The 26,800-nt window shown below is 38.5% G+C and overlaps 2 long non-coding RNA genes across 6 annotated transcripts in view; one reads left to right on the top strand and one right to left on the bottom strand.

Annotated features, from left to right (window-relative positions):
• Positions 1 to 26,800, top strand: part of LOC107997085 (uncharacterized) — a 62,550-nt gene that overhangs the window by 29,473 nt on the left and 6,277 nt on the right. Inside the window, exons 1-3 of one of the 5 annotated variants that reach the window (XR_009829343.1) lie at positions 14,289 to 14,539; positions 14,697 to 14,829; positions 21,098 to 21,243. This is a non-coding gene — a long non-coding RNA (uncharacterized LOC107997085). Of the gene's footprint in view, positions 1 to 14,288; positions 14,579 to 14,693; positions 14,830 to 20,431; positions 20,575 to 21,097; positions 21,244 to 26,800 lie in introns of those variants that run through there. The other 4 variants (XR_009829344.1, XR_001765922.3, XR_001765921.3 and 1 more) reach the window with 4 other exon arrangements.
• LOC133665881 (uncharacterized) lies at positions 15,370 to 20,050 on the bottom strand. Its single transcript, XR_009829345.1, has 2 exons — positions 19,861 to 20,050; positions 15,370 to 15,732 (listed from the first exon to the last, which is right to left on the bottom strand). It is a non-coding gene; the product is annotated as an uncharacterized LOC133665881 (long non-coding RNA).

The following is a 26,800-nucleotide window of genomic DNA, read 5'->3' as shown; positions in this document are numbered from 1 at the left end:
CCCGCGGTACCGTTAGAAAACTAGAGATCCTCACCGAAATTACCGAGAGAGAGGGGCTCCTACAACGGGAATCTCCCGGTGAGAGATGCGAGACGGCGAAGAGAGGAAGTCGAAAGGAGGAGAAAGGTCGTCCTCTTCTACTTAATTTGCGTTACGTTATCCCGCTACAGTTGGTTCCGTGTCGAGCGACTCTTGTGATTACCCTTTATTTACTTTAATCGCCCATTCTTCTCTGTAATATCGCACAGGAAATTTTCGATCCACTTGCACGTCGAAAATGGAACAGCAGATATCGTTAACTTCTCTTCGAAAGACGATCGATCCGTTTCGAAGCTTCCAAGAAGAATAAATTCCAAAGATCGTCGAGTGACGATAAAGCGAAGGGGTATTACCCCCTGGAAGAAACCTCCTCCAGAGATGTTCCTTTCGATCGTTCCTCTTCCGCGGCTCCCTCCTCCCACGCCAACCCCCTCCCTCTCCTAATCACTATATTTTAGCCAGCTCGCGAGGCATCGAGCGTGGCGCTCGGCAGCCAATCGGGTACCAGCCGGCTCTCCACTCTTCCTCCACGGTTCAGGGTCGGTCAAGGACTCGCCTGCATCCGCCGCCGCCGTCCTCGCAAACAACGCTCTATCTCCGTCTCCGCTCTATTCCGTTAATCTATCGTCTATCGATGCTAATTACGATTATCGATCGTTTAAGACCGTGTAATTTGGAAAATTATCCCCACGTTCAAGGTCGTTGCCGATATACGATCTAACGGAAGGGAGATTCAACGGTAGTTGTTTTTCCTCTTTTTTCAAGTTATTTTTAGACACCTAATGGCACGGCGATAGGTTGATAAAATAAACGAGATTTTCTGTTCCGAGAGGCGGAATAGTAAGAGCGTTCTTTTCTTTGTTATTTTCTTTAGAGCTTGGAATTTGAAATTGTCCGTTGGGATAAATCATTTAAAGAAACGTGTACAGTCAAGGCAATTTTATCTATCGTCGTCCTCTTCCACGCAACCCCTTCCTCTCTCTTTCGAATATACGCTCTAGCACGAATAGTTTTCGTGCGCCAACGTTCTGGTTCCGCGTTCCACCCTTTGCACGTATCGTTCCGCCTGTTTCAGCGTCCTACCCCATTTCTATTTATCCTCGTGTGCGTGATAAACACGGGCTTATCTTGCGTTACGGTTTCGTTACGTACCATCACGAGCCTCGTCGTTCTCCTTCTCAGCTGCTTACTTCGTTCCTCTCACAAGCGTTAACAAAATTCGTATTATATTCCTCCAAATAAAGAGTAGTTAATCCGTAATCGCAGACCAAGCTCGAAGGAATCGATATATTTATGATTATCGATTCTAATCTGTTCTTGAAAAACGAATAATAAAGAAAAAGGACGATGTGAAGGTTTATTTTGATTCTAAATTTTGCTCTCGATTCCAAATAATAATGAGATAATATTCGTATATTTATGATTGTCATTCATAATTGCTATTTCGATATGAATTATTTTTCTAAATTTTAAAATCATCTCCTCTTTTCCTCTCGATTCCAAATAATAATGGGATAATATATTTATGATTATCATCCATAATTGCTATTTCGATTCTAATCTGTTCCTGAAAAACGAATAATAAAGAAAAAAAGCGATGTAAAGGTTTATTTCGATTCTAAATTTTAAAATCTCCCCTTTTGCTCTCGATTCCAAATAATAATGGGATAATATATTTATGATTGTCATCCATAATTGCTATTTCGATTCTAATCTGTTCCTGAAAAACGAATAATAAAGAAAAAGAACGATGTAAAGGTTTATTTCGATTCTAAATTTTAAAATCATTTCTCCTTTTACTCTCAATTCCAAATAATAATGGGATAATATATTATTATTGGGATATATATTATTATTATGATTGTCATCCATAATTGCTATTTCGATTCTAATCTGTTCCTGAAAAACGAATAAAAAATAAAAATAAATAAAAAATAAATAAAAAATAAATAATAAAAAAAAAAGACGTAAAGATTTATTTCGATATGAATTATTTTTCTAAATCATCTCCCCTTTTGCTCTCGATTCTAATCTGTTCCTGAAAAACGAATAATAAAGAAAAAAGGTTTATTTCGATGCGGATTATTCTAACTTTTAAATTTTAAAATCATTTCCCCTTTTTATAATAATAACATTTGCGTCCAAACTTGATACATCAAGGCCCCCGCTATTTCCATTCACCGAATACGTAATAACAGGACGCGATACTACTTCCACCTCCTCCTCGATTCTGACTCTTCTCTTCTTTCTTTCTTTCCTTCTTTTTTTTCTCTTTCGCCGTCTCGATCTATCGGCCATTTCTCGCCAAGGTCACGGCGAGTCACACTCGGAACAGGTCTATTTATAGGCGCGAGCGGATGAGAGAGTCGTCGCGTTTGCTGGTGGCAAACGGGAACACGCAGCTTCTATGAATCGATCAAGATATTATATCTCTGAATTTTCTCCAAAACTTTTCCTACCACTTCGTCCTTTCCTAATAATTCAATCACCCATTTATCTTACTTCGACTTGAAAGCAACAAGGATTCGTAGATATAATTACAAGTAGTAGACTAATTTATTAATTTATCTGTGGAAAGCTGTTACAATAAACATTCGTAGATATCGAAAAAGGAATTAACAAAAATAAACCTCGTCTCGAAAACGCTTTATACATACGGCTCCTTTTACACTCCTCGCTCGCCGAGAAAGGAATAATTCCCCGCTTTGAATCTCGCGAGATTCAAAGCGACATTCGGCGGATAACGAATATCCGTTACGAGGCGAGGGATCGTTTTCCGAGGCGCATGAAACCGAGCATGAAAATGATCCGGAGTTTCCCCATAAATGGCGGCGCTCGCCGTCGTAAATGGAGAGGATACCAAGCCCTTTGCACGCGTCTCTCGGCCACCACCAAGGCCCCAGGAAGTCGAGCTTATCCTCCAAAGGAGTTATCCCCCTTCTTTTCCACGTATTACCTCGACTACCACCATGCCCTATTCTGCCGAACAATACGTTCCCTACGTATATAACCGCGAATCTCGTTATCCCTTTTTCCCTGTTACGCGTTCCTCTGCAAGAAAAGCATTCGATGAATCGGTTGAAAATTTTAAACGAGGCTCGAGAAGTTACTCGAGTAACTTGTTTCGAAGCAACCATCGAATTTTTCAATCTGTCAAGATAATTTGAGAATCGAAGGTTTGATGTGTAATTGCACGACGAAAAGCGTAAAAGGTGGGATCGAAGGAAGGCACAGGAAGCGTTGTTGTTGCATCCTGCTTGTCGCGCTCGAAACCGTTACTCGTTCGCGCTCTGCACCGTGATTTATAACGCGGGCCTGTAATTAGAAGACATTGAATCCCGGTTGAAGAGATGGCGGCCCGCCGGAAGTCGCAGGGGATATGCGTCGATCGGTCATGCGACTCCCGTGCGAGGAGGGGGCTTCGATCGATAATGATAATTCGTTGTAGCATTCGATGAATGAAGGATGTTAGATAAATGTAATAAAGAGGAACAGCCGGTAAAATATGTGTAATTGTTTCGAATGAATCGTGAGGATGGTTTGGAAAGGTGTTATTCGATAATTCGGGGCTTCTCCTTGATTATCAATTCTTGATACAACGAATTATCATTATTTCAGTATCACATAAGCATCAAGATATCAAGATAGAAATTGTAGAATTAATCAAAAAGGTAATTAATTATCGAACTTTCGAGGAGAAATTTCCCGTGGGGAAGGAGATTAAGACCGATTAATTAACCGAAACTCGGACTCACCAGCTTTTATTGCGCGTTTCGTTTCGCCTCGTGAAGGAGGACAAGAAGAGAAACGCCTTCCGCTACGACGAGGCCTCGCAGACGTTCGCTTCACTTTGTTCGCCATTTGTTTCGCGATTATTTATCGCGGATATCGATTCGCGCTACAACCGAGGCTTCAGAAGGGAAAAACGGAACTGCTCGCTCAACAGGCAACCGACCGAATGAACTCTGAAACGTGTTTCCTCGTGTTTTCGTCTCCGGATGAGTCAACGTTTTGTTTTCCTCGATTGGATTAAATCTCTCTCGTGCGCGATATCTCTGTTTACTTCTCGATGAGTTTTGTTATTCAGCTTGAAGGATATGGAATCTACGAGCAACGACGGCGCAGTTATCAAATAACTATGATTTCTACAATCCTGAATTAATTTCAGGGAAATTTCTGTTTATTTTCTATCTTATTTCTTTCCTTAATTCGCGATGATCGTGCAAGTTTCAAGTATTCGATCAATCCTTGACAATTCTATTATATTCCGCTCGAATGCCTCGACAAGTTCAAGGGCTAATTGAATATCTTGGAAAAACTTGCGTTCATCAATTGCAATTGTACATCTAGATATCTTAATAATCTTCTGTAAGATAAGTCTATGTTAAGCCAAATGTTTGCAATTTCTATAAATTCTCTCGTAACAGGATCAGAAAATTTAGAAAGTCGATCCATTAATTACCCTTTCCAATTCTTCCAACTGTTCCAGAAGAAAATTGAGCTTGTGGTGTTCTCCAAAGCGGCAGGGACGAAAGAAAAATGGATCTGCACGGTGGAGGAAAAAAGGAAAAACGTGGCATTGATTGGTGGCGCGTGATGCAGCCACATCACTCGATTCCAGAGATTATAGCACATGCAGCCAATAATAGCTCGAAGGACAATGTCGTCTGGAAATCGATTACGCGGATTCTTACGCCATGGGAAATGCGTAACACGCGTCCCAATCGATTTCGTCTCGCCCTCGAAACAATCTTCCGTGAAATTCGAACAGACGCTTTTTTTTTTTATATTTGCAGAAATTGCGCGACAGTCGCTCTGTCTTTCGATTATTCTGTGTGATTTTGCGCGTGGAATCAAGTGGTGAACCGGTGAATCAGAATATTGCACGAGCAATGTATAAATATTAAGTTTCAAGAGTGAATTAATTGATTTAAATTTTACAAAATTACTTCTTTCAATTTGTGCGGCTGAAAAATGATCAATTCAAGTTGCTTCAAAATCGAATAGTTTTATTCTGCGGTTATCAAGCGATCGATATTATTTTCCAAATATTAGATGCCAAATACCGCGTATTTCCGAACCTTCATACATCGCTTAATTGATAATAAAAATTTGAACGATCACTTTAATTTCATCTTATTGGAAGAATATAAAGATACTTTTGAAATAAAGAAATAAAACTAACAAACTGTCCAAGTTAATCCATCCGATCTGTATTAAAATTTCGCAAAATATACGTCTTACAACGTGTCATCACCGCGATATATCCCAAGCGTTACGAGTCTGTTTACGAGTCTTATTATGCACATTGTTGCCGTCCCTTCTCCTCGCGAGAAATATTCAAATCGCGCGCGGGAAAAATGCAAAATGACCGAGACCCATGATCGGAATATCGTCGTTTCTAACGTTGGAGAAAAGGCAAAAAAACGTAAATAGATAAATAAAGATAAAAATAAACGAAGGAACGAAACTCGTTACGCGCGGCCATTTGTTCGCGTAGTGAATCGAAAATGGCCTTCCCCTCCACCCTCCCTCTTTACCTTCGTTTTTACGAGCACGGTCACGCTGTTACTTTTATTCGCCAGCGTTTAATGAGTCGCTTGAACGATTCGCTCGGCTGTGAAATACTATTTGACAATCCGGCCATTATTTTTCCCCCCCTTTTTTTCTCTTTTTCTCTACCTTCGTCGAAGAACCGTGTTTTCCAGATCAGGATCGGAAACGGAGAGACGGATAAGAGAAACGTCGAACCGTATCTTGCTGCTCTCTTTTTCTTCTTCTTCTTAAACCTCCCTTTCCGTCTCTGCAACGGAGAAAATTATCTCTCTCGACTCGCAAGAATTCCGCCACGTTAGGGATCGATCTTGAGATTGTTTTTCTAAAGTATGCGTAATATTTTTGGATAAATTCCAAAGAAATCTGACAATGCGAAATTGAAAGAAATCTGCTCGATAATCGGTGAGATAATCTCTCTTCGATTCTCTCGTTCGTCCAGCCGCGGGATGGAGGTGGAGAGAAAAACAGGGGAGTGGCGGAAGAAAAACGAGAGGCACCGGGTGAACGGTATCTCGATACCGTGCCTCTTAATCCCTCGATCGTGGAAAGAAACCGATTCGTATCTGCCCGCCGTCGAACCATCCGCAACCAACCTTTTCCGTTACCTCGTCCATCCACTCGCAACTTCTCTCAACTTCGAGAGAACATTCGTTTCAATCTTTACAACATTCTCTTCATTCGTACAATTCGATCGAAATTCTTCGTTTCCAACGTTTGTTCGTTTCAAATTTTCACGAACAGTGACAACAGTGTTAACCGCAGAAACGTTGCGGACGGATAGAAAAAGCGAGGGGAAAGGGGGGAGGAAGAGAGAAAGGGGAAGAAGAAGGGAAAAGGATGGCGGATCCGTGCACGAGGGAGGAGGAGGGAGGAGGTCGAGCTCGTGTTGGAATGGAATGAGGAAACTGGTGCTGCGGAAGGAGGAGGAAGCGACAGCTCGAGTCTCGGGTGTCACCACGGCTTGGTCCACGCGTCAGGCGTGTCGCAAACGGGACGACACGGTTCGCGGATGTTGCGCAGTTAGTGAGGCCAGGCTGGTGAATCAGGCTTCAGGAGGATCCCTAAATTTGAAAAATTATCTTCTCGTTGTTTTTTTTTATTATATCATTAATTTTAGAGTGTTTTATTCGATAAGTTTCTTTTTTAGAATATATTAATTGCGAAAATAAAATTGAGTTTGTAATTTTTTAGACATTTTTTACACGAGAATATTAATCGAATCCATATTTAAAACTTTGGAAAAAGTAAATTAATTATGATTTAAATTATTTATTACGTTCTTCCGTCGAATAATGGGGATTAATTTTCAAGGAGCGGAGAGATGGAAATCATAAATGATACTTATCGATCGAGATAAAAAATGAGGAATTGCTTTGATCGATCGATGACCAACGATTTTTTTCTTAGCCGAGCGGAGAGATTGATCGTCGCTATCCAACGGATCGAACAGCGATTGAATGGAAAATAAATCAATTAATGGTTTTTATTAAGGGAGGATGATGGAAAACGATAATTGAAAGAATCGATCACGATCACTACACACCATTAGAACGAAAAACTGGAATTGATTACGATTATTTTTTAATGAAAATATCTCGCCATTTGTATACACATCAAAGAAAAGGAAAAAAAGAAAATATCTTTCGTGATATCATCTTTATTTTATATTTTCACGCATCGAAACCAAGATTTACGAAGCGAACAGCAAAAAGAAAAAAGAAAGAATTCTACTCCTTTTATTACATTCCCTTCCTTTCGTATAAGGCACGATAATTCTATAGAAACCGCCAACGCACAACTTCCGCGAGAATACAGGCGGCTACGATTTACGAAGCACAATTTTATTCATTTTCTCGCGAGGAGATCCCCTTCTCCAAGTTTTTCTTTTCATTTATTCCCCGATCGAACGAGACCTTTTATATCCTCGAAACGAGCCAATCTAATCAATCTCTTTTTTTTTTTCTCTCGAGACGAAATTTAGAATCAGAGATAAACGAGTAATAGTTGTTTCAGAACACGTTACGATTAGGGGCCCCGTAAGTTGGACGCGGCACAGAGCTTCGTGAAAGCCGGCAATTTTCCTCGCCACTTTCAACCGATAACGGAACACATAATGACTGCAACGTAGTTCGACGTAACGCACTTTTGGAGTCCTCTTTCTCTCTCTCTCTGTTCCTCAGGTCCCTCAGGTTTCGTTGAATAAAGAAAGAGTTGTTTTTTCCTCCCCCAACCTTCAATTTCCTTCGTCTCTTCTACGGAATAAGGGGGAGGAGGGGATCCTCTCTGCCATCTTTCCTTGGTTATTCGACTAATTTCACGGTGAGGCACGATAGTCAATTTTCTTTCCCCTTTTTTTTTTCCTCTTAAAGTTTTGCCGGCTGGTCAGAGAGAATCGGGGGAAGAGATTTGTAAAATGTTTGTTCAAGGAGAAGAAAAGTGACTCGAGACGAATTTAATTGTATCACTTAATAGGTGAAGTGTAAGCTTTTAATTGAACGATTAAAATAATTGTATTTATCGAGCGAGGAGAAGAAATTCGATTTTTAAGGAATTAACGAAACAATGTTTACGGTATTTTTAATTTTGCCGGGGAAAAAGAGAGAGAAAAAATTACGAAAGTGAGAACACGTATTTTCCCCTTATCCCTCAATTTAGAACGCTAATAACTCTTCCTTCCTGTTAACAGTTTCCTTTATTATGAATACGATTTATACGGCTATCGTATTACCATCCGCGATACATAATCTTTTCGAAGATTAGACGCGTAATAAATATAAGTGAAGTTGAATTTAAGTAGAAACTTCCTTATATCTGATGTAAAACGTTTAAGTTAATATCTACCTGCTACCCATTTCTCTATTTTCATTTAATCATCAAAATGTGATCTAATAATAAATCTCAAACTCAACTCTGAAGTCGTTGCGGAAAAAAATTTAATTGAACCAAGCGAATTTCAGAAATGAAAACTCGAATTAATACTTTATTTTTTCTCGATCGTTCGAGAACTCGAATGAATTATTATATTTAATATATAGGACATGAAATATTCCTTTTACTCGTTTAAACCGTTGAATCACTGTTTATGCGATATTCATGAATCCCTCGTTTAATTTATTTTCCTACACTTTTTCTTTATTAATATATTTTCCACTATCCTTGTCTCACGCGCGTTTCTATTAATTATTCTTACGTTATCTCAATGAAAAAAGTAATAATACGTGCAATATAATTCTAATTAAAAATTTTATAAAAAGTGTAGTAAGAAATTTTGTTATATAATAAAACGTAAAAACGTTTTAACAGGAAAAAAGAAAATATATTCAACGACAATAAAATGAAAACAAGCGTATACCAATTTAATGGTATAAAAACGAATGTTCCAGGAACAGATTTCACTGTTGCCGAAACTATAACGTATTTTCTCATCGTGAAGGGGGTTCGAGATAATTCTCGATTACGGGATGCACACGAATGGCGGAATCGAGGGAGAGGTTCGCCGACTCGGCATCGCTCGTCAGCCTGTGCCAAGGTCGCCCAAGGTCGTTCGAGAGGAGCAAGGACCTTGGGGTTATGGAAACACTCGACGGCAAACTGGTCTCCCCCCTCACGCACGCGCGCACACGGTCGATTCGAAAAGAAGAGTAAGGCGAAATCTGTTGTCTCCCCCTCTTTCTCTTACGTCGTTCGTTTTCAACGATGGAAGAAGAAATCGCGAGTTTATGTATAACTAGATTCGTTTGAAAAATTTTATCCGACGAAAGTTATTTTTCCTCGCTGAAAAATTGCAGATAAAATTCATTTCCCTTCTATTTTTATCTGACGCGCACGAAGATGACGACTGGGAATTGCCGCAGAGAAGCAAGAAAGGAGGAATGCAAAAGGAAGCATTTCGAAAATAGAAATTCCTTCCACCGATTTCTTCCCGTTTTTATCTCTTGATCCCGTGACGGATGATGCCTGTCGATGGTTAAACGGCCACCCCGTAGTTTAGAGAAAATTGGCGAATACAGAGAAATAGGTGGAATCGGCAAAGAAAGCATACCACAGTCGTGAAGTACGGTTAGCTCAACAGGCCGGCGCTTCGCATCCAAGACACCTCGACTTCCTCTACGTCGCCCCGTGTTTTTCGTAGTTATTCGCCTCGTTGACCCGCGAAACATTCCCAACAATTCTCCTCTCCAAAGTAATTTAACTTTTCAACACGTTCGAACGATTTAACTTATTTTCCTCGGCCAACTTTCTCCTCTTTTTATCGTTCAATTCGAATTAATTCGTTCTATCGCTCCGACCAGCGCATTTTCTTGGTAACGGCCGATCCTCTTACATATTATCGAGCCCCTGTTCACGCACGAACGGTCGCCGTAAGAAGCGCGAAAGAAAATCGCGCAAGGATTGGAATCCGGTCCGCCTGTGTCACGCTCGACGCGGTGTATCGGTCCACGTTGTACCCTCCCCTCCTCCTCGGCTATTTTTTCCGCCTGTCCTCGACGCCTCCTCTCTCGTGGCCGCGGTCGACGAATCATTACGCGGCCGGAAGGACGATGAAATAACCTGATTCGACGATTTGTTATCGGTCGTGGATTATTTTTCCTTCGAGGAGGAAGTCCACGGAGTGTAACGGTAGCGTGGCTTTTACCGTCTATGTCTGCGTGTATACGGAACGTGTCTCTCTGGATGGTTTTTTGTTGTTTTGTTGTGCAGATTGAATTCCCTTTTTAAACAGTAAGTAAAAGAGTATAGATTGATTTCAATGCGTTAATTGAGGGATGTGATATAACAAGTTGCGCGGCAATTTTTTTGTTTCTTCCACAGGATGTAATAATAATCGGGTGGATCGAGGATGTGTGTTTTTCTATTACGATTATTGTACGAAATAATATTTCTCTCACGAGCAAGCTTAAATTGAGATATGTCTATTTCTTTTCTTCTTCTTGAGTTTTTCACGAACGCGTGTGTCTAATGACGATGTTACACTTTAGACTGATCAATGATAATGAGATTGTTATTATAGATTTATATGTAAAATAATATTTCCAAATCCTTTTCTCTGTTTTGAAAAATTCGCGCTTAGATAAATTCATTACAAGAATCTTTAAGCTCGAGGAGGAATTAAGAGCTTCCTCCGGGTAATCCCTGCCATTCAATCGAACGTTTTTCCTGTATCGACGGAATAACAAAGGCTTTCGTTCCGAGGGGAAAAGTTGTTACTTGGCGTCCTCCACATTTCTTCCAACGGTGCACGACCGATTTATACGCGATCGGAAGATTTATGCGGCGCGAGGAGCGTGTAAAATCGCGAATACGTGGAATATCTTTCCATAGAATCGATCGATCATAGCATATAAGAGATCGGTGGTACTTTTATTAATGGATAGAAGTTATGAATATGTGTAAATTTAAATTATATTTACAATAATAAATATCGTTTAATTTTGGGATAAGGTGGTCTAAATTTAAAGAATTGTTTTAATCAAAACTACCGTTTCAATCTCCCTTAAAAGAAATTTGAACGATCCGGGTTCGATGATAACAATGAAAGATTATGAGGAATCCGCTCAAAAAGTCGTCCCGCCATCCGCTCGAGTTTACACGCTTTTTCACCCTCCGACTCTTCCTTCTTCCTCTTCCGCCGCTTCCAACGTGTTTTCGAGCAATTAATGTATCTCTTTCTGTATACATATTTTTACTTTTCCATCAATTTCGATCACTATGGATTACGATGGATAGATATTTTCCCCCTGAAACTTGGAACTAATTACCCGAATCTAAGTATCTGTTCGAAGGAAAATTTTCTTCCTCGTTTCGATATCGATTAAAACGAGTCGAGAATCTATTTCCACGTGCCAACTGTCTCTTTCGCTCTTCCTCTTCCCGAGGACAAGTTAAATTGGCATGACACTCTCTCTCCCTTTTTCTCTCGAGTCGTACCTGCGGAACACCGTGTTCCGTATCGCGGTTTAATTGCAACCACGGTCCCGTTTTTTGCAGTACTTTTATTAATTGAGGGAACAGAGGGCCTGACTGGAAGAGAAGGAGAGGACAATAAGCGGATAGGAGCCAAACTCTTCGAGGTTACGGTACTTTCCCTGTGCGTGATGAGCTTTTTCTTTCCTTCTTTTCTTTTATTCTCGTCCTGTTTACGCAGGAAAGGACGTCGATTATTGTTTCTTTTAACCTGGACCAATAATGAAAATTTCTCCTTTTGGATTATGTACGTAATTCTCTGAAAAGAAAAATACTAAAGACGGTTGGAAAAAGAGGTTCTTAAGAAGATGGTAAAAAGTTAACCAAGTTCAAGGTGTATATTAGATGCTATGAGAAACTCCCCTCTCACGCTTCCCCTCTTCACAATCCATCCAATCAATCTCCAAATTACTCGCTTCGCCCTGCAATCGAACTTATATTTTCACCATTTCGAACTTTCAGAAAGAAAGGAGGCGAAAAGAAGTCGACGAGTTTCGCACGGAAAGTTTCCGTCGGCGCTCGATTGTTTCGCAATCGCGTCGGGGATCTGAATAATTTGGCGGCGAGTCGCACGCCCTTGCGGTTTCCGACACCGGTGATGCTTTCTTTCGAACCGCTACCTTCTTCGCGTGTAAATAACCTCTCCCCGATTTTCCCTACTCTTTTTATATAATTATTTGGTCGAGGATAGATACGATATTTCGAAACAATTTCTCGAAGCGAACGGATTGAATTAAATAAGTTTGATCGATCTGATCGGCTCGGTGTAAACGACCTTAAGCCTGTCCTCCCCTGCTCGCGCATTTTCTACCGATTTCCTTGGCAACGGTACTCGCTAATAAGATCTTGCAGAGACTAGAATTTATTTGATCGAGGCTTCCGCCTCGCCGATCTTATCGAGGAATGTTAATATTCCGTAAAAATTATGTCACAATATTCTGCAAACGTATTCAATGTATATATTTGATATGATGTTACGCGATGCGTGCCTCGCCGTGATTTGCATACTCGACTCGAAGCCACGGTTTATGGTTAATTAATTCTTCACCGTCGATTTTCTTCTTTCTTTACATCCTCCATATTTTATTCGAAATTCCTCCCCGTTTTCATCGATCTCCAGCGGCGAACGTCGATAATAATTAAAATGGATTAGAGGCAAAGGAGTTATGGGGATAATTAATTGGTGTAATTTCGTAATACGAGAGATGTGCGATAATTAATTCGCTTGACAGAGCGATGCGCAAAATTCGTAGCGGAAAATCGGATGTTTTTGCGAGTTTTTACAACCTTTCGCTCGGAGAAGCGATTTAAAACAATTTTAATCTCGATCGGGAACCCATTTCGATCTGGAAAAAAAAGCGATACCACGAAAAGAGATAAGAAAGAAGAACATTTCCTCCTCCTCGAGATTTCCGTAACCGCTGCTGGCAGCGGAAGATTGGCGAGATGTGAAAAATACGTTTACCGTGGTTAATGTCCCGGAGATACGGATGGGGGTAATAATGTAACAAGAAGCGAAAGAAATCGTTCTTAACTTTCGAGATTAAGTTTCGAAGGGATTTTTGAAATCGAATAAATAAACGCTTATTATTTCACGTATGCAATTTGTGAAGAATCACCTGTCGACCTTCCTGCGCACGAACAAGAAGAAGAAGAAGAAGAACAGGATACGAGGATGCAAATACACCTCCGCTTCGAACGTGTTAGAGCACTTAACGGGAAAACGAGGTTAACTTGAAATATCGTCAGCGAATTATTAACACCGTGGAGAAATTTGGATAAATTTTCTGAAGAGATACGTCTCGAGTATTCTTAATAATTTTCGCAGATTTTACAGTTTCTTCTCGGAGTTGTTTCTCCAAGTGTTCCGATTAACGCACACTGTTTCTGGTATTTAAGGTACTCTCACAAATTTTCCCAGGCGAATGAAACGGAAAAATTGGAAATGGAAGGAAACTCCCCTTGGAACAGTTTTTTATATCCTCCTTTGATCCCCAACGCACGAAACTTAATAATAACTAATTTTCACAGCAAAGTTAATTTGCCCCCACACCTGTAATAACAGGTATGCATCGCTAAAACTCGTATTAATACTCATTACTACTGATTATTACGGTGGAATCATTAATATTAATATCAACATCAACTATTAACAGAGAACTTCCAACAACGGCTTTAATGGGATGCAATCGCTTTCGTGTTTTCCGTAAAAAAAAATTCCGGCCCGATAAGAATCAATTTCTGCGCATTTCATGCCTATTAAAATTCTATCGCCGCTTATTCCCACTCCCTCTCTCTCTCCGTTCAAAAGAAAGGGAGAGGGGATGAAGTTTCGCTCCACCATTTTACCACCGTTGTTTCGATAGGAAACGCGTGGGCGCCGATTATCTCTTGCCACGATGTTTAGCCACAGGAACATTCTACAACTATGTAGTGCGTACAGTCAGCCACAAAAATTTCGCTCCAACAAATTCGCTCTAACAACATTTCTGCAGAAGCGATAACGAACAAGATTAAAAATGGTGACGACGCGTAGAAATTTCTTTTTTTGAATAAAATAATGAAACGAGGGTCGTAACTCTGAACAGATTTCCCGTTTTAAATGAATCCCGTTGGGAAACAATAAAAACTTTTGCGACCGACTGTATAGAAGAGCGAACCGCTGACGCTTAATTAATCACTCGTTGTGGAGCGTTGTGGTAAAAGGCTCCGGCCGAGATCCTAGACTTCGCAGATCGTGCTCGATTCGCGCGGTTGCGACCCGGTCGAGGCGTTCGTGTCGATCTATTCGTCGTCACCTCTGCGAATCGCGACGAGGATCGTGGGCAGAATGTACCGTTCGGTGTCTCCGTTCGAGAATCTTTGCTCTGCGAGCTTCGTGAATCAAGATTACGCGAAACCAGTCGGGGACACCGTTCCCGATGGATGTAGATGCTGGACTAACGAGCGAGGACTCGGATTCAATTGTTGCCACTTGTATGTGCGTATCGCTCCATTTTAACCAGCACTTTTCAAATAGGTTTGATAATTTTATTTTTAACCTTTCAAATTTTGTATGTACATCTATATTATTGATTACTCGATAATCGAGAGAGAGAGAGAGATATAGGAGAAAATAAAAATGTTTAAAACAGTAGGAGAGGGATTCGCAGAAGTGTGGCGGAAATGAAGAAAGGCATTCTCATTGTGGAAAATAGTGGCGCGGAGGGACAAGAAGAGGGCGGGAAAAAGCCAGCGGAGGATGACTTCTCCGTTGAAAATCGCGCAAAGGTAAATTGGTAAATTTCACGGTGTCTATCCGAGATGAATCTTTTATATCTTGGAACATCTTGTTTTTAGCCTCCCCCCTTTTTTCACCGTCCAATCCTTTCACGGTATTTCGCGTGAGGCATCTTCACGCCTCGTGGCCCCTCCGCAAATTTGTCGTCGATGTATTTGTATCTCCTCTCCCCCCTGCTGACCGCAAAAAGGGGACACGACGCGGAATGCGGCCGCCTTCGTTCAAGCGTCGAAGATCGGTATCGAATTAGATCAGTGGAATTCGGTCTGACCCCCGCTGGTCTTTTTTTTTCTTTTTTTCTTTTTTCGAACGGATAAAGATCGAGCACGGTTGTTCACGGTGCATTAAACATCGGTCTCGAAAGTTTCTGATTGAATATCTCGCTTCGACCTTGAACGTGAGCCACGATACGTCCTTGACAGTGGTGGAATTCTTTGCATCATTAGATATTTTTTGTCATATAACGGGGAAAAAGGAATGATTTAGAGGGGAAAATAGAAGGATTGTGTATATTTAATTAAATGACATAGTGAATTTTATGATTGTTTTATATTGTGAACGCTTCGCGGATGTTCGTTGAATTTAATCCCGCCGCTAGTTCTAAATCTAAATCTCGTGTTTCTCGAGGAACGCTCACGGCAAAATACGCTTTGAAGTGTTGGTAATTGGTTTAGAGTATCCTCTGTATCCTCTTCTCAAGCTTCCTCCAAGAATTAATTCCAGATCACGTCCACAATTTCAAGAGCGATTACGACTGGATCGCATGCAAACTTCATTCGCGTAACTCTGGGAGCATCTTCTGTAATCATTCATGTTAATTTCGCGTATCCTGTAATCTCTTCTTTTTGCATTGCGCAAACATCCAAGCAACGTTATACGTTTTCTTAAATTTTCTGAAAAATACATGATCGATATTAATTGAATTGGCGACGATTTTTCAAGAATTTAATACTTATTCTTTATTAATACAAATTCCATCATAACATTGTCAATTATTATTTAAAAAGCGTAACCCATCTAGATTTTAATTTCTCTAAATTAAAAATACGGATACGTTACGTAAAATAGAAAAAGAATAATCAAACATTTGCCCATAATACGTGAGAAATGGCTACCGCTTACGATGAATAATAGGAACAAATCTACTTCCTTTGCTGCTCCACAGGAGTCTAATTCCTTTGATCGTGTAAGTAGCTATGAGATTCGTCGCAATATAGCCATGTCGAGTCTCTTTATGCGATTATTTATCTCTTAAATAAAATGTAACTTACAATAATCATTACAATTGTAAAATCACGTTTACAAGATTTAAAATCAGCAGGATTAAAATTCTTCAACTCGCTAAATTGAATAAATCCGATTATATATTTTATTATAAATTTTAAATTAACTAATATCAAGCAGAAATAAACGAGGTAAAGAAATGGTGGTGAATATCCCTATTACCCTTATTACCATTATCACTCTCATCTATCGTATCTGCCCGCAGCAAACGAATAAAACACCACCGGATATACAATAAATAGAAAAAAGAAATCTTTACAAATTTCTAAAGGAGCTTTCGATCCAAAAAGGATCCAAAAGTCCATTCTCCAACTCGAGCAGGATCTCGTTTCCTGTTTCTTTAATAACCCCTTAATAAAGCGATCGATCGATCGTGCGACCTGTTCTCTCGAAGAATCCGCAAGGATGTTCGCGTTAACGTAACTGTACCACGATCAACATCGTTCCACATAAAGAGAGAGAGAAAGAAAGAGAGAGAGATCCTCGATGCCAAGACTGGATACGCCTTTGCTGATCGTTTTGTCCACCGTGGCCAAGCCTTCGATTAGCTCTGATGGTCGCAATAGTAGGTAACCACCTACCGAGATATTCCTCTATGCGCGGTACACGTATCCTCGGGCTCGTTTTTCCCCCTGCGAGCATCAAAAGATAACGAACGAACGAGTTTCAACGGCTTGCTCGTGTCTTCTGCACCCTATCTCTCTCTTTCTCTTCTTTCAACGAGGGGGGAGCCTCTTCCCCTCGGTCACGTCCGATTAATTTCGAGTTATTCCGCGCTGGTATCCTCTCTCTGTCGCTGAAAGTAGCTCGATCTCCTCTTCGATTAATTTCCAGAGAGGAATACGTGATATATATATATGTTATAATAGGCAGAGTGATATATCTGTCTTGTCTGGGTGGAAATAATGTCCTCGTGCGAAAATTCGTCGCGATTCAGCAATAGTTTTAATAGGTAATTGAAATGGTATTAATGGAAATGGTATTATATACACGATATCGTTATTTTTTATCGTTCTCTCATCGACGGTTTCTCACGGAAGAGAGAGACGTCTTTGTTTGTATCTAAGAAACTTGAATTCAGATTTTTTTTTAGTTGGGGAAATTAATAAGATATTTTTAGAGGATTGATATTCTGAAAACGAATAAAAAGTTGTTATCGTTACGAGTTTCACGTAGCCGGCGCAATCGATGCAGGTTTAGAGGGTAATTTCATCAGATATTATGATTCTAGATCTTCTAGATCGGATCGCTTCTTGCTTCCAGGTTCAGAGTTAGATTAGATCGAACTATTAATCTGTTTTTTTATTTCTTAAATGAATATTCTTGTCCTATTTGTCGAAACTTTAATACGAATAATTAATGACATTCCATTTGATAAGGAATTTGTTTCCGATTGATCTTAAATATATCGTACCACTGATGGTTTATTCGTAACTATTTATTATTTTCAAAATTTCAGATGAAAGCGATAAAAATTGTGATCGAAATTAATATTCCTTCCTCTCGTCAACGATCGAGAAATGATAACTTCATCTGAAAAATATATCATTTATCTTCTAGATCTAATAAATACCTTCCAAGCTTTTTTCTCTACGAAAGGAAGCAAATAAAATTCGTTATCCTAATCGCTACGAGTTCCGCGTACACATAAATTCATTCGTGCACATTATCTGCACATTCACAAAGCTAATTTTATCATTTCTCGATATTACAACTCGAAAGATCTCCTTTTTTCCCCTTCCTATCGTTTCCTTACGTCCGACAAGCTCGCTTGCTTCGGGGTTATTCTCGAATTATTCTCGATAATTACGTAATACATTGCAACATTCGCAACCCATTTCGCCTGATGATGTACAATTTATTATCCTCGTCGTAAATATGTAATATGTGTAACAGAAAATGGACGTGCGGTTATCGGTTCGATGTGTAATTCGATCATCATTTTCCCTTGGATTAACAGCGAAATTCCAGGCTAATGCGACCTAAGCAAAACTTCATGATAATAATTGCGGATTTCTGTATCGTATCAACGGCCGGCTAATGTTTCCTCTGTGGCTCACCGCCTTAGAAACCGGAAGGTTAACTATCTTCCTCGAACTCATCATTGAATATCTCGTAAAATTTTCTCCGCTCAACGGATCGAATCGTTTCGTAGAATGTTCCGCGCGAGGATCAAGGTCGTTACGCGTGTACGTCCGTTAAATTCATTTAATAATTTCAAGTAGAATTTTGTGATAATTCGATGTGCCGATGAATCTTTTAAATCGGAACAAAATTGAAAATGAAACGTGTCTGTGAAATTATTTGCCGATAAAGTAAAATGGTTTGGCAGTTTATTAATTGCGTTTCTACTCGAATAAAAAATTTATAAATAGATCGATTTTTCTTGCAAAATTTTTTAAATATTTGAATTCTAATTAGTTGTCTGTAATTAGCAGGAAACAATGGAGTATACGTTATTTGAACTTGTTACAAGAGCAAATTAAAATCAAATTAACAAATTCTTTGATTTAATTGGGATTATTTTTTATATGGTTATGATTTTTTCAATTGGTAGTAAAGAAAATGATCCGGTGTTTCTACTCATATTTTCTATTTCTATCTATGACGAGTGAATATGTAGTTTTACATGACAATTGACGTGACAATCAGACTCGTCGTTTGAAATCAAAAGGTTAATTTAAGAGGTTATATATTTTGACGAAAAAGATATTAAACAATCTTTGATTTTAAAAAATATTTATAAATTACAAATAAAAAATTGGATCTTGCATTTTGTTTTAATGGGTTAAGAGAAAAATTTTCACGAAATCTCGTTAATCGAGCGTAACATCGAATAGAATCAGGAAATATCGAACATTTCATTTCGTTGGCCTCGATAAATCGATTAAAGTCGCTTCAATAACGGTCACTATCGAGTGCTGTTCGACCGGTAAAACAGTTTGTATAAAGCGGTTGGAACACGTAACGATCCGCGTTAATTGAAGCAACACGAAACGACGGTCGACATAATGAAATTGAAGCTGGAAATGCGAACAACGACGTATAAATTGCAGAGGTTGCGTATACTGTGTACTCGTGACATTAAAATTGCAAATGATAATGCACTTCTCGTTACTGGTCAAAGAAGATAGTTCGTTACGGTAAATTAAAGGCAAAAAATAAACGAGAAAGATGAATTTCGTGCCGCGTTTTTTTATCGTTCCTTATCATAGGTATTTTCACGACATGCTATTTATATGGCAACATGATAATGTAATACTTTTTCAATCTCACGTGTTCGACCGTCAATCGTACTTTGCTTCATTTCTATTAGTCGATGTAACCAAGAAAAACAATCGCGTATACAAATTTTGACGACTACAGTTTATACTTACACATCGACTCATCGCTTTTTGCTTGTAGCTTTTGCTTTTACTATTTTAGGTTATTAGAGGTTAAATGTGGAACGAATTTGGATACAAAAGTAACGATATTACCATATTATAAGTAAAAATCTTTCGATTTTCTTCATTATAAATTTAATTCAATCTTAAAATATAATAGTCCATTAGAAGATAATAATTCCGGAATTTCTCACCTTTCCATTTTATTCAAATTTCTCACACTTTACATATCACTCACACACATGTTAAAGTTATTTCTTATTTTTCACAATTTATTTCGCACTTAACTTAGATACTATACTAAAAAATATATTCTTTGTAGAAAGAGGAAAATCGTAATCGCGATAATACCTGTTTTCCCTATAAATATCCTAATGCTCGGCGTCAAATATCTAATAATTATCCCGTCTTCCATCTTACTGCTTGTCACGAGAAAAATTACAAGTTTCCTAGCGAACGACTTGAACGTGGCTACTCATCAAAGTCGTTTTTCTCACGCAACAAACTTCAGAAGCTGCTTGTTCAGTTACGATTACGAAAATATCCAAGATGGCGTTCGATTTGAACGTATTATTCCGTTTCTTCGTAGTGCTTCATAATACGTTTTCAATAGACCAGTTTCGCGAATAATTTGCAATTTCCCGATAATAAACTTTTTTGTAATCAGAATCAGTGCTTTGACTACGAATTATTAGTCTCGTGAAAATATCGAACATCCAATTGGTTAAATTTGGTTGGTTAAATCGAATCATGTGTTTAATTGATTCCTCGTGCACGTTTCGTTTACGACAAACTTTCTCGACGCGAATGTTACGATTCCGGCACAGTTCAATTATCAATGTTGGTTGTTGTGATCATTTTATTAAACTGCTATAGGTTATAGTTTTATATGTTTAGGTTATAGTTTTCGCGACAATTCTTTCGTTCTCAACACTTTCGCCTAACCCAGTTTTTCCCAGTGCAATTTTGATCCTATAATACGATACCGCTATTATTGCCATGGACGAAATATTTCTTATTTTGTTGTATTGAGAAAATTACAGTTATTTTTTCTATGTGAAGAGTGTAAGTGATAGCGTTGTATATTATTTTTACATTTTTAGTGCGCAAAAATGAAATTACAGTTCATTGTCGTGAGTGAAACAGGTTATGTTCTGATTTTTCGAAAGAGCAATGAATTAATGTCGGATTAAAAATATATTTAGAAGATTATATACATTATATAAAAAATGTTTTAAATTTTTTCTTTTAATTTGATATTAATTCGTTGTTTTTTTTAAAGTGAGAATTTTCTTTTAACAACAAATCACAATAATTATGAATAATATTCGTAACATTTGAATTTTAATAACAGAAAACATTATGAATTACATTATAACCTAATAGAAAATATTGTTGAAGAGTATTCATAAGAAAAAAAAAAGAACCTTTTATAATATTTAATATCAGTGACAATATTTAGTAACAGTAGTATTCATTAGTGATTTTAACTCGGATCTCTTTATCGTAAGACAAAGAGATGGGAAAAAGTGTTCGAGCGTGTAATTATTCGTCCGTTAATAGTATAGTTTGTATGTGTATCGTACAGGTAAAGTAGTTCGGAGAAGCAGCATCCAAAGTAGTAATCCTTCATCCTAAGTATCATGCTGAGTTTCTGATCCTTGTCGACGAGCCCTCTGCATGCAGCCCACATGAGTGGTGACCAACAAGACCGATCGCTTCTATGTAAAATAAGTAAGTACTTATGTATACCTTTGTGAATGCTTTTATGTATAGGATTGTGCATGTATATACCACTAACATTAATAAGATTAGAAATTCAAAAATACCTAAGATTCCGGAATTTGTACCTTTATTTGTGTTATCTGATATTATGTAACATTGTTATAAAATAATTGATTTGTTTTCTGTGGATTTTTAGTATGTTTTTAATAGTATATTCTAATAATATAATTCTTAATTCTCAAGAAATTCGATTTCTCTGCTCTTATTGAAAATATTATAACAAATAACTAAGCTCGTGCGTTTATGTTATTTACGTGTTATGTTATATAGAAAAAAGTTGATTTACCAAGCACTTTGAAACCTTTTAACTTCACATAGAAGTCGTATTAACTATCACAGCCTATTCTATGGTTTTAACACGCTGCTTTCCGCCTACAAATCCACATTTTTTGAACTTGCTTCTAACAACTCTTAACAAACTCTTAACAAATAAAATTCGCTGAAACGAGGCAATGACCGCATCCTATTCCCTTGGACGGGTTTATATTCGATCTTGAATTAAATTATTACCCTTTCTTAGTTGGATAACCGCGAGAGAAGGTTTAGCGCCGTAAGAAGGAGGGAACAAGTCGCGTGGAAAATTATGCGTGCGCATAAAGGATTCGAGTCCCGCTAATGGATAGAAACGTAATTTCAGAGCGATTTTTTTCTAACGCGTATACAAAACAAAAATTTGGCCTTTCTTCCTTCGACTAAATTTTTAATCCGAAATTAAATTATCATTCGGATGATATTCGTATTATATCAATTTCGTTCGTTTACAAAGCAACGCTTAGTGTTCTGCACATAAAATAGAATTTGATTTATTCGCTTAAACATAATTGATGAAGTGTACTGAATATTAAATTTAATTATTTACCAATCAGTTGAAAAACACTTGCAACTTTTTGAAATTAAACGGGAGAAGATAGGACAGATAGTTTATACGATATATAATATCGGATATCGAGTCTCACGAAAAGCAAGATCGTCAGGATCGAGGAAGACGTCTCGAGGAAGATCCTCGTCGAGGGTAGCACTTTGTTAAGCGAAACCCAAAGACCCGTCCTCGTCCTATCCGATTTTACATTATACAAAGTTGGCGTGTATGATTTTTTTTTTCTTCACCATTATATATGTTCGTGTATACCTCGCGGTGTTATTAGCAGGCTATCTGTTCGAGTATCTATGGGGCATGAACATTTTCTGCGGGATCTGTCAATTATACAGATTTATGATCCCTTCTCCTCCTCAGCCCCCCTCCCCTTCCTCCACCGTTCGCAAGGTTTGCCATTTGCGGCCATTCCTGCCGCGGTTTTCTGCGAATACATCCACGACACCCACAAGTGGACGGGTGGAACATCGTTTCGCGTTTGTTTGCCGGATAGGAGAAAGAAACACGGATGACTGATTAACGATCGTCGTTAATCGTTGGCTACTTCGGTTACGGTTGGGCTGTGACTCCCCACTTGAGAGTAAAACTCGCGCTACTCGCCCTTTCGAGAGCGTTTTCTCGGAAATTACTGTCCCCATGCGATGTCCGTTTGTGAAAAATAACCCTCGAGATTAACTCTGTCCTCAAATAGACTCGCGTTTCTAAGGACAAGGATACGTTTGAATAAGTACTCTCGACTCGAGTTTTTTTTTCTTCTCGTTGGCCAAGAGCTGCGTCGAGAATAGGATGTTGGACAGTACTTTCATTCATTCGACCCGATGTCCGTTGATTCATCCTCGATCCTTTGTTGAAATAACGTATTCGGTCGAGAAATTTTTACGCGTTTAACGCAAATCAAAATAACGATATCAAAGTAATCTTCGAATTTTCGTAATTATACATATCTTTACACATATTCTACCGTTCGAAGCCTCGTAAAGTTAGCAAAATGGAAAGAATAAGGAAAAAATCTTTGCAGTATTTTTGATAAATTTATTGAAAATTTTAATTGCACGCGAAACTGACCGACTTGATTGAAATCGGTTAGATATTTTCACGCTTCTCCTCGAGCTTAGATTAGCTTAATTAGCAAAATTGTCAGGAATTAGAGGGGATTAACGAAATGGGAATATCTTCGGCGCGAAAGCCGTGACGAAATTGATGCGGAAACTGTTGGTGATCCGCAGTGATGCGATACGTATCGAGGGTATTTTTTTGATCACGGTTTGTGCATTATTTGCATAATTACGATGAACGAAAGAGATTTTAAAAATAAGTAAAAAGTTGCGAGATCCACGTGTAGAACGGTTTATTATATATATATATAACTCGGGGGGAGGGTCAACGACACGGCCTTGAAGAGGCAGCTCTTCGCGACCTTCAAGTGACCTTGACTGCCGAGAATACTGTCCTCCGTGATTTTCAATGCGGTGTTCATTTTTCTACGAATACGTGGGTAAATCGATACGTTATTCGTTATCTTACGAGTATCTTAAATTTTTAAATAAAATCACTTTTAAGCGACTAAATTAAGATAATCCGTGTACATTAAATTTTTTTTATCGTTATATTAATATATTTCGACACGATTATAGAAGAAGTAGAATGCGATGAGGAAACGTTTTATAAGTGCTTTTTATTATTTCACATTTACGGAATACCGATCGTAGAATTTTTTTATCTCATCCTGATATATAATTCCAAGTTATTAAGAGAAAATAACCATCGATATTTTTGCAACTACCGTTCAATATTCTTCGGGAAGGAGTAGATGAATTTAAAGGATGTATATCTTGGTCGAAGTAACAGTATAGAAATACTGTTACCGAAGATATTTCGAATTCGACAATAGGATTTACAATTATTCTTTTCTTCTTACTTTCTGCATTTTTAATACTTTATCAGGATTAATAATAGTACCACACATCTTAAATTCAAAACAATCACGAACATTTTTAAAGTAGATATATCTGTACAAAATATAAATAAAAAAATTAATTGACTGGGACGTTAAAATATTAATAATAGAGAATTAGAACAGCGCAATACGAATATATTTATCCGTAAATCCGTACAAATATAATTCTACGCTGTTAAATACACCTGTTTTTAACTAAACGAGTTTGTTTTAATTAATTCCCCGAGGAGAATAATCGTACAATTTTTTCGTCCTTGATAGGAATGTCGTGGAAGCGAGTAATTTCAGAAGGGAGTGGCAATTAGCTTAGGCGCGATCTCGCATGCTGGTGTGTACGCGTGCATTGCATCGGCAATGTGCGTGCGTTAATAACGTTAGAAATGGCAACTCTGCTCGTTTTCCATCGCGGCCGCGTTCCGTCGACGTGCAAAATGAACGGAAGATACTAATTAGCTTGGAACGCGGGACCCTCGTCTTGTTTCTTCTTCGTTCTCGTCACTTGTGAACTAACGAAGGAATATATCGGAAAATCACTTGACCAACTTACGCGCGTTGCGTGTGTGTGTGTGCCACGTGACAATTATTCGAACGTATAAAAACGGTGGTTAAACTTTAATGCGATTGAAGAAGAAACTGTCCATAAGAGACACACTTAAGAGTCGTTTGCGTTTCATAAAATTTAACGGTTAAATATATTTTTCTTCTTTTCGCCGAATCTAACAAGACTTTGAACGAGATTCAATGCTAAAATGGATGACTTGTTTATCGCAGTACACATATAAAAAAGAAGGAAAGGCGAATCTTTAATCACTTTACCTAAAAAATTGTACTAATTACTGGATGCAGATGGCAAGTTTTTGTTAGAAATCGCGAATGGTAACTCTACTTCCTTACGTTTCGTTCCGCACGAGTCGAAATAAAATCGACAGCGAATAAAAGACGAGGAGTTAACGACGTTTTCCCCCTCCCTCTCTCTAGGACGCATTGAAACGAGTAATGAAACTCGGGTTTTTCGCTTCAATTTGTCTTCCCGCTCGGCACGCGTACGAGAAACTTGATTAACGAAACCTCTTCGCCCCGCGAATTTAATGGGATTACGTTCGAGAATCTCGTTACATTTTCATCCAACTTGCTCCTCGCGGTTTTTGCGCCCATTATTCACGACTCCAAACAGATATGAGGTTCTCGAGAGATACCAGAGATCTAAGATGCACACGGAGCGCCAACAATATAATTGGCCAATCGATTCCTCCAAGATGATCAAATGGAAAAAATACGTTTCGATGTATTTTTTCTTTCTTTCGACAAATAATCGAATGTTTATTTGGAAAAAGAGACTCGAAAGAAATCGTCCTTATTAAATACGTGTAAAGTGTTTCTTCGGATTAGAGATGAATTACGTTTAAATTGTGATGGAATAATTATATTCACAGCTTAATAAGTAAATTGACGTTCTTGCGCACCAATTCTTCAAAAAGTTTATCGTAAATCATAATTATACTTATTTTTCATTTAACTAATTGAATAAGTTCTCAAGATCAGTTGAAGAACTCTCTGTATCCAATTTGTTAGATACGAATTCGTTTTAATTTTGATTAAATAAAAAAGAAGAAACTAATAGAACCCAAGTATGCGGCGTTAAACGGAGGAAGTGGAAATTCAGGTATTTAGGAACGACCTCCTGCGGTCCTCCCTTTCTTCTTTCACCACGGTTCGTCGATTTCGAACAATGTTCGCGGAAATAGCACGATCTGCTGCGAATACGGCTTGGGAATATGGGAAGAAGAGGGTAGGGTGCTCGCCTTAAGGGCAGATCTTGTAAAATCCTCACTGTCCTTTGTAAATTTGGATTAAGAGGAGGCTTAAAGTCGAGGAAGCGAGGTCGATGTCATTAAGCGGAGCCACTTCTATTAAGACGCGTGTAAGTGTACTTAATGATGCTTGTCTGGTGCTGTTCAAACGTTGTGCAGTTACATAATGGACGATTTTAATGGAGGAGGGACGGTTTAATTATTGTGGTTAATATGAAATGTCCTCTATCCAAAATTCTTTGTATACATAATAAGAATAAATTCAGTTAGCATTACCAGGTAAAGAGAGAAAAAGGTTAAGTGAATAATCTCGAATGAAGATTAATGATAATAATTTGGGATAATCGAATGGTCTCTGGGTCGCTTAACGGTAATAAGGGGCTGCAATGCTTCTGATAAATATATATATATATATTAAATAAAGAATCTGATCGATAAAGAATATTCAGCCATTGGAATTCTTCTCGCTATAATAGAACGTTACACGCGGGAAGATTTCGATACCGTTAAACTTTTGATCATCGCGTTTAATTGGCGTCCATTTTGAATTAATCGGGCGGTTTCGCAGCGAAACAACGCGATTGACACGGCGGAAACAGGGGCTTCCTTCGTCCATTTCCGCATAATCCGGGGATATATTTTTTCGTAGACGTTCCATTCGTGAAAATATGCGCTCACAGATGGATGCGCGTTAACGGTTGTTCTCCACTCGTGGAAAATATCGGCTCGACGATTCCCGACCAACGATTCTGACAGGTGGACAGGCTTGGTCGTTACTCATCCACGCATTGAAGTGTCTGTAGCTGTGATGCGCTTCTTGATCGACCGTTTCTAGGGTGTACGGTACCCGGCTCAAAATCAAAA

The sequence above is a fragment of the Apis cerana genome, linkage group LG3, assembly GCF_029169275.1.
Source record: "Apis cerana isolate GH-2021 linkage group LG3, AcerK_1.0, whole genome shotgun sequence".
Classification (NCBI taxonomy): domain Eukaryota; kingdom Metazoa; phylum Arthropoda; class Insecta; order Hymenoptera; family Apidae; genus Apis; species Apis cerana.
Note: the sequence above shows the minus strand (reverse complement) of the source record. Positions and strands in the feature narration are given on the sequence as shown.